Source organism: Macrosteles quadrilineatus, unplaced genomic scaffold (genome assembly GCF_028750875.1).
Source record: "Macrosteles quadrilineatus isolate MER2022 unplaced genomic scaffold, UCM_ALF_1.0 Scaffold_8__2_contigs__length_117827958, whole genome shotgun sequence".
In the NCBI taxonomy this organism is placed as follows: domain Eukaryota; kingdom Metazoa; phylum Arthropoda; class Insecta; order Hemiptera; family Cicadellidae; genus Macrosteles; species Macrosteles quadrilineatus.
Window position 1 is genome coordinate 31,051,538 of NW_026542601.1, and position 9,477 is coordinate 31,061,014.

A 9,477-nucleotide genomic window follows, 5' to 3' on the forward strand; every position below is an offset into this window, starting at 1 on the left:
AGTACAAAACAAACATAAATGTAAAACATAAAACATAAATGTACAGTACATAAATATCCTAAGTGTTACAATAAATTAACAATGATCATTTGTTAAATTAATCAGTTCAATGTTATTTATATAATACGACCATAAAGATAGGCGAATGTCTCTCGTGTTTATTAGGACAATAACACAATATACCTTATTGTTGATTCAGGAACACGCCATGAACAGCTATTTCTGAGAAAGGTGAACGAAATACCTGTTGTAAAATGCAGCCAAAGACATCTGCTACAACGTATTTAACTTATTGTTTAATATAAGCAAAACCATATAGATTCAGTACTTGGAAAGGCAAAGGAAATATTTTGTAAACAGCGTACAGAATTGTTACTCAGAATGGACTTCATTTGCAAATTCTTAGAGTTTCCTTTCACAACAATCCATTCCAGTTATTGGGGTGTTGGGTCAGCCCTCTATCGCGTAGTTGCGAGAAAGTGATTGACCTCCAATCAACCTAAATATTGTTTTGATTTTACGTAGTACTGTTGCTAAAAAAAAACTCTTTCACTCACAGTATTAAACATTTTCAAAAAAAATGTTGATTATATCAAACTGTTATGAACAGTGTGATTTTTTTATTAATAACATAAGCTTTTAGTTGAGTATTTTAAACTCCTTGAATGACAAAAGTTTTAATGTAAAACAGATCTATAATCTGATGTACGCTGCCCAACAAAGACGTTATTTATTTATTAGTTTTGAAATAATTCCTGGTAATACACATAGCTTAAAAATTAGTCGATTTCGAGAAACAGGTACACTACATTATAGTGCAAACAAAACGTAAATAACACTTAGATTTTCAATCCATTACTGATTTTATACTGATTTTAAGTCTAAATCTACACAGGCAACGTAACTTATGAAATACTCTTAGTTTATGAAGGCTTGGTATAAAAAGTCTTGTAAAGTGCCATTCTTGTGTGTTCTCTGGTTAGGAAACTAGCCTTAATATTTAGTTGTTTATGATATAAGCGGTCTGATTCATACCTACAGTGTATTCAGGTTTTGGACTGGCTAGGCCTATATACAAATATGCATGAGTGTTCGATGTCATCATGAGCGTTGGAATGTTTACCTAAAAAAAAATGTCGTAGTAGAGGGTGATAGTGTAAATCATAGCTGTTCCCTGGTCCATCGGCCGGTGCCTCGAGGGGTAATGACCGACGGACTAGGGATAGAGCTGATGACACATCCGGTCATGTGAACATCGATATATTAACTAATACTATTTAATAGTAACTAGGTGAAACCCGTCGAAATCGACGGTTACTTTCAAGGATTACGTTAATTCACCTAACTGCGATAAATTGGATGAAATATAGGCTACATATTTTGAGCATTTAGCATTGTTTAAAGAATAATAAGTGTAAAAACAATATTGATATTAATTGCGTTGGTCGCCAAATTCGGTTGATCATTCAATGAATAAAATATTCCCCTTACCATACGTCATCGGAGTTATTATTAGTATGTTATCTGGTATCTCTTCCTTTGGAAGAACCTTTAAATAGTATTAAAACTGTATTGGTGGATCTTTTGTAGTTAAACACTTCCGTGATTTCATCAGTGTAATATGATTTTATTTGAAAAGAAAACTTTTTTTGGGAAGACATATTCAAAGGGAGGTATATCCGTTACAGTGTAAGTTTGATTTTTCCTTCGTCACGTCGCGTCAGTTCATATCTTACTTCTGTGCCAACGAATGCACCCTCTAGCTTACTTTTGAGAAATTTATTTTGAGGTTACTGTTGAAGCTGGAATTTCTTGACATGGGGGATGTCAGTTTCTTAAATAGGTGACATACGTAATTTTGATCACCACAGTCCATATTACAATAATCAGCAATAACATTGCGTACTCCTTTATGCGTGCTCAAACCCCCTCAGCTCCTGGACTACAAGGCCTGGCCTTTGTGTCAGTGGAATTTGACAAGCGAAGTTTGCGTACACCACCAAGAACCACGGCTAGGTGTTGACTATTTGACTAAAGCAACCAATCAGTTCTCACTGATCAAATAAAACTTACTAACTATATTAAGTAGTAATAAAAACATACCGCTTTTAAATTACTATCTAGATAAATAAATGTATATGTAACTTGGTCTTATGTGATTGTTGGATGTAACAGCCGCTCATACACTAGACAGAATTGTCACGTATGGAAATGTATAAGCGGTCTTTCGGCCTTGACGGTTTTATTCTTTTTTACAGTTCTGATTATGTAAATACTTAGCGGCTACTATTACAATTAACGTTATTAGTAATCTACAATAGTACAGTTTCTAAATTAAAACTATTTACATTAGTCAGTTCTTTTGGTCTTAACAAACTTATATATAGTTAAATATAGTTACTACCCAAGTTTGTGGAGGTATAATATCGCTTTAAACACGGAGCTATGTCTCTATTGTAATGATACCGGTATTGTTTGCGTATTCTTTCGATCCTTTGGTCCAGCATAAGATAGCGACCAGAAATCATAACGTAGCCAAAATAAAGTGTCTCCTAAAACTAATAATGTTTAATGGTAGCTCAACGTTATTATCTGAAGCAACATTGATTGAAACCCAGATTTGTGTATGTTAAAAATAGTATTTATATGTTACTATAACTTTTACAGTTAAAGATATTTAACAAGGGATTGCGACGTTGTATTCCGCGTTGGATGGTTACTACATTTAGCCATGTAAAACAGGTTAGTTAAACCTTCAACCCTAACAGAACTGAGCGATAAATAATTAATTGTAATTAAGAAACTGTAAATATTGTACATTACTAATAACGTTGATGTAAATAGTGGCCGCTAAGAATGTACATGGTAAGAACAGCATATAGGAATACAACTGAAAAGACCAAAAGGCTGCTTCATACATTTCCAGACTTGAATTTGGCTTAAGTAAAATTTGTCTAGTAATGTATGAGCGACTGTTACATCTACACTCTATCTATTCTATCTATATAAGTTATTAATTACGTAAGCCGATTCTTTGCGTCAAAATTGTGGTGAGAGACTGGGAAATCGTAGAACGATTGTGGCATCTGTTGTGGCTGCCTAGAAATAATCGGACGTTTGTTTCTCCTTTGAAAATGTATTGATAATTATAATTAAAAAATAAATGATTCAGGATTTAATGGAAAACTTTTGCTTTGTTTTAATTTCAAAACATATGTTCAAGATTTATTCAATTTTTTTATATTTTATTTTACCAATTTTAATTTTAGATTAATTTATTGTGGTGTTTAATCAATTATTGTATAAAGGGATAAACCTCAACGGCCACTCTTGGAAATCAACCTGGGAATAAAGATGAAATAGGTTCGTTCAGGACAGGCAATATATTTGTTCATTAATCATCAAGTAAGTACTATGACAAGTTCCAATGGGCGGAAACACATAATTTTTTAGAGGAGATTTTAACCAGGTACTCCAAAAAAGGTTCAAATAATATAGCCCAGCATGTACGGTTTTAAAGGAAGCATCCATATATAACAGTAAAACCTAGAGGTAGTTTCCGTTTCTTAAAACCAACCAAAAATATGCATGTCGAAGATTCTGATGAAAAGTAATTAATTGTTTTTTAACTGGGTAATGGAAACCTAACCAGTCGCAAAATAGTTAGGAATCAGCCGTTGAATAGACCCCTTTTTGATAGAATATTTAAAATCAATCGCACCTTTAGGAGGAATACCACCACATAATCTTGCACTAGGCTAATAGTAGTTTTTATGTTGATCAGAAACAAATCTAGCGATACGTTTGGTCAATGGGATGCTTTTACTTTACACTAATTTTGTTAAACCTTTCCAAAAGGAGCATAAACGTAGAAATAATAACTTCGTAGGGATGCTAATTTAGCGGTTTTGACCAAGAACTAAGCTTATCTCAACACACCTTTATTTGCCTTTTCATTTTTGACGAAGACGATTTCCAATCTTTCAATCAGGGAAGCCTTTTTATTATCATTATCATCAAACACAAGACCAAAGCTACCTTAGTAAACCAATATTTATTCACAAACATGTTTGCTGCCTTTAGTAGTAGAGTTAAACCTCTGGAGTGATATAAATTATTTATTAAAAATAACGTCAACAAAAGCAAAGAAAGACTAATAACAAACTGTTTCTCAATGAGCTGCAGACAAGCCAAATTTTCCTGGCTTTTGTAGCAAGTTGTTTATAATAAATTGTTGTAAGATTGTATGATTTTTAAAGAAATAAAATAAATCTCTTAAACCGGTGACAAGTTGAAGGGGAGATACAACTAGCCGCAGGTACAACTAGACGTAGGTACAAGTGGGCGTAGGTACAACTAGTCGTAGGTACAAGTAGTCGTAGGTACAAGTAGTCGTAGGTACAAGTAGTCGTAGGTACAAGTAGTCGTAGGTACAAGTAGACGCAGACGTATGAGGTACAAGTAGACGGTGACGTTCCCGACTAGTTGTACCTGTAGATTTTTAAGAGGTACAACTAGACGTAGAGACAACTAGACGTAGAGACAACTAGACGTCCGCACCATCGTCAAGTTGTCTCTACAGCTTTGGACGGGGTACAACTAGACGCCTGTCACCAAAATGCAGCAGGTACAACTAGACGCCGGTACAAGTAGACATCGCCCCGTGATGCCACTTAAACCGATGTTTAAACCAGAGTTGAAGCGCGCGTGCGCTACCGGAAGAAGGTGTTTCTATTGTTGAACATCCGGTTGTCAATTGAACGACAAAGGCAGGGCCGACTAGATTGTTGCCATTAAGCAGGCACTCCCTTGGTGGAGAAGAAGGCAGGCTCTGCTGGTTTTAGCATGTAGACTTTCGCCATAGTATAGATTAACATAAAGATAACTTATAAACAATATAAATACACATGTGTATCTAAAACACGTGAATATATACGTAATATATTAATGAATATATTATAAACATCGTAGTGCATTGAAACATACCAACATTATAAAACACGCCATGACAGGCTTGAGATTTTTGTCCATAACTAATTTTCTAAACATGGAAAAGTCATGAGATGACATTGTTGGTAGCAAGTAAGTGTATGTTAAACACACCTTTTTCTATGCCCTACTCAGATTTCCGTTTTTGAGGCTTAATTTTCTTACCATGCATACAGTTATTTGCTATCCACAAAATACATCACGGTCAACGCTTCAAAATCGTTTTTTTTTTATATCCTTGTTCTCGGACCCTAATATGTCCTGTAGCTATTATAGTCAAGTGGTAAAACATGTCTTTTGGCGCAAAAGGGCTGAAAATAGTGTAAAATCGACTTAACTTCATTCCAAAAATATCGAAATCAGGGAACGACTCTTAGGGTCAAATTAGTAGTTCTTTGAACTTTCATCGATTTAAAAAAAGTCGAATAAACATGGCAAATATTTTCATTCAGCCCCCCCCACTCCTCATCCTGATGACCTTGAATAAATCTGGTTCCTTTCCAAGGTCAGGTCCTTCACCCAAAGTGCGTCCCACAAGACAATACTCCCATTTACAATGAGCCGGTGAGAGGACTACAATGTTGCTGAATTATTTGTGAGTTTTATCATATTTAATAGGTTATTTTTGAACAATTGTTATTTTATTTTTATCATTAAGCTGTTGATTTTTGTCAAGTTGTTCTATAAGTTAAATTCTGAATTTATTTCTTATAAACCATTATATTCTTACCAAACATTATATTGATAATGTTTTATGTAACATCAGGCCGTATAAATCCTCCTAGTTTAAGTTATAGTTATGATCCTAATTAAAGTTACTTTTGAGGAATGTGTTGAGAAACTATTTCTTTGATGTATTTACATTTTGACAAATTTGTAGCTTGCTACCTAATGTTAGGTGTTATAAATACGAGATTCTAAATTGCTTCAGGTTTTACTAATAATTTCAGTTCCAGTAGCTTTAGTTTAAATGGAATTGTTTAATTATGCCTCTGGTGTTTTATGGAATTTGTTATTGAGATCTTTAATTTCTGTTGGTTATACAAAGTACAGTTTGTTGTGTTAGAGTAGTCATGAGGAATTTCAGTTACCGTGGTAAGAAATTTTATAAATGAGCAAAATAATTTGACTGAAATGTTTTTATTCATCCTACTATCTTACAATATTTCAGTACATAAATACGAGAGCCAGCATAATTAATTGTTATTTATGTTAACAATCGATATTTGTTCAAAAATAGTACTAGACGTTTTAGGCCTGTTTCCAAAGTATTTTTCTCCAATCTCCCTAATATTCGGAAAATGTTTTTTTTTAATTTAAAGTCAAATTAATTGTATGCTTGGAATACTTTCCTTTTCATATTTAGGGAGTACACATTTTAAACAGGGTTTTGTTATGTTAAACAAATTTTTACCGTGTATCTGTTTCTAATTGTTATCTCAAATCACTAACACATAATAACACTACAAACTAGTAATCAATCAGGAATCACAAGGAAATCTAGGTTATGTTTCCTCTAAACATGATATACCAGTTTCCGGCGCGGTTTGCCAACTTCCGGTTGTAGTCAGCTGATCGTTGATCAGCTGTTTCCTTATCACACCTGTTAGGTTGGCAGTAGTGGGTGCAGCTTGATAAACAGCTGCGAATTTGTCTGTGCAAACGGAGATAAATTCATTCTGTGAGCGGCTTTACTTCGTGTAAGTGTAAGTACGCGTAGCATTTATGCTAAACATTTATGTTAATTGTAGTTCTTACCAATATGAGAAATACTTGAGTACCTTTCTTGTGGTTATGACCAGTTCGCCTTATGAAACTTAAGTTACGATAAAAATTTGTGTTTTCTCAAAACAAATACAATAGAATCAAATGTTAAAATTTAACAACAGTTGGCCTACAGTAGGGAATTTACTATACTGGAGGATTATTATTAATTTATTTACAGATTTAATATTAATTTTAGTTATTTGCTTGATTTGATTCTTAATTTTTCTTTTTATTGTATAATGTAGAGAGTTATATTTTATTGTTATATTTATTGAGATAATTAGTTTTGGTAGAAAAATTGTTTAAATTTACATAAATATTTCTCATTTGTGTTACATCTTAAATGTTTACCTACATATTTTTGTAATTTTCACACAACTTTGTAGGTAATTTTTTAATGTGCGTAGCATACATTGTAATTAGGTGGTTTAATTGAATTGTTATATTTCGTTCTTGAAAGCAATATGGAATAGCAATAGATCTTCCTCTTTGTCCAGTATACAATTTAGACCAATCGCAACAAAGTCCTGATTCATCATATCTGTTAAAACATTCACTACCTGGTGACGCAAGGCCCTTTATGCAGAGGCAAGAGGATCTTGATAACCGTCAGACAATGTGTTAGTTTGTTGCCGATCATTGTTATAAGGTCACAACAATTTCCCTTTGTAATTTCTTTTTTTATATAATTTCTAACCTTTGATCTTGATAATTGATAATTGAAATGATATTGAGTAGGGGAAAAATCTACAATATTTGCATTCTGAACGTGGCAAGTTGTGTGATTAGAGCACAACACTTCTATCCGGTAGATCCGGGTCCAAATCTCCCTATTTGCCAATAGCTTGTAGCTATATGATAATGTGAAGCTTAATTTAGCTGTAACTCCACCAATTTAAAACCCAAGGAAAGACGAACTAGTTTTTAAGTTCCCTACACTTAAAGTCATATGATAGTTTTTGTCTTTCTTTAAAGCAATAGTTCATTAATCCGATTTCTCTATTAACGGTCACCCATCCAAAAGAAGAAGAAAATAACTGATAAGGGTTGGAGTAAAGAGCGAGTAATCCTATAATTTTTCCTGTTTTCTAAACATCTCCACATAAAGCCATATGATAATCAATTTGAAAAGGATTATTCTCTTTATTCATTTCTTTTTATGTGGGCATATTCAACAAGTTTACCTACCAAAAGATTATTTGGTTTACCAATCCAGACATTTTAACATTCACTAACTCTAGTTAAGCTTTAGTTATTCCAGCGTTGATTTATTCCCACAAACTCTGTTGACGATTCCTCTCCAGTGATGCGGTACCTTCTCTGACCGTTTATCTAGATTCAATCCAAAGTAATTAATAATCTTCTTCATACTTTAAACACATGTTGTCAGTCAGTGGAACACCATTAGTACTAAACTCCTTCGACAAGCCTCAAGTTCAAAGTATCCATCACTACCTTGGTTTACTTGTGAAGCATTACCTGTACAGTATTTCTTACGTGATATCACATATCAGTTTAGCTGTACAGTATTTCTAACGCGATATCTCATATCAGTTTGTACGCACACACCTTCAGCTAACATGAGATTACTCCCACACAAACCTCAAGGTCGTTGTCTTAGATAACACAGCAGAACTGTTATCATTGCTAAGCCCTCCGTGACACAGTTAAGGTAACGCCATTTTGTATAGTCAATGTTCGTATAATCTTAAATTTTTCTTTTAATGCCCTTTCGTTCTGTATGTTTACAATTGATTGTGGTTGGGGAGTTCGTAAAAACTACACAAGTAAAACAACTACCTACTTGAGTAATATCATTGAGTATAGATTGTGTACGTTGTTTTCCATGGGAAATGTAATTTTTCTATTCAATTTTATATTAATTTGTAATGTTATTACAACTGTAGCGAGTGAATTAATTAGATAAGTAGTGCCTTTATTAGATCTAAGAAATTCGTTAGTAATCTGTTATATCATGTTACGGTATTATGTTATTCGTTACGGGTAAAATTGCAGTATGGGGATGAACATAAACTCCTTACGTAAATAATACTTGGACATTTATATACGTTAGCATTTATTTTCATGTACATTTATTTTACATGTTTTGTAACTTGAGAGAATTTATATGAACTACTTGAATTGGATTTCTCTTTATGTGTATTTGTTCAATATTTTTTATCTTGTGTAAAACTGTGTACTGAATAATACTATCTGGTTCTTCAGAAAGGACCATTTATGAAAACCGTTAATGGCAACGTGTAAGAAAACAGTAGTACGCGGTATGTATTCCAGATTTCAATCTTAACATATTTGGTTAATTCTAAATCTAGCACAACATTAAAATGGAAATGTATGTTAACATCGCAACAGTCACTCAATAGTCAAAGCATTAACTGCATTAATTAAACATTAAACCACGTCTTGCTAAATGTATGACATACACCATCAACTGTAATTCCATCCGAATTCTACAACACTATCTTATGTATAATTTAATTTATAATTATTTCAAAACAAACATTTTCTGTTTCAGAGGGCGGTGATGCCACAACCTGAGCTCAAGCCTAAGTGTACTTATGTAAATATGTAGATGAACGGGTTTTGTGTGCGCGTGCGCGAAGAACCAGTCAGTGACGACGATCTAGTGGCAGTGGTCGCGATGCGTCGACGCAATCAAAGTGGCAGTGACAGTGCGTGAAGTGAGGTTATGTTACATGC

The 9,477-nt window shown here is 33.5% G+C and overlaps 1 protein-coding gene across 7 annotated transcripts in view; it reads left to right on the top strand.

Annotated features, from left to right (window-relative positions):
• The window catches only part of LOC129001675 (G protein-activated inward rectifier potassium channel 3-like), a 97,646-nt gene extending 88,241 nt beyond the window's left edge, over positions 1 to 9,405 (top strand). For all 7 annotated transcript variants that reach the window (XM_054429058.1, XM_054429064.1, XM_054429059.1 and 4 more), the window contains one exon: positions 9,293 to 9,405. The gene's annotated coding sequence lies outside the window, so the exon portion shown is untranslated. The remainder of the gene's footprint in view (positions 1 to 9,292) is intronic.
• Positions 9,406 to 9,477: the final 72 nt, after the last annotated feature.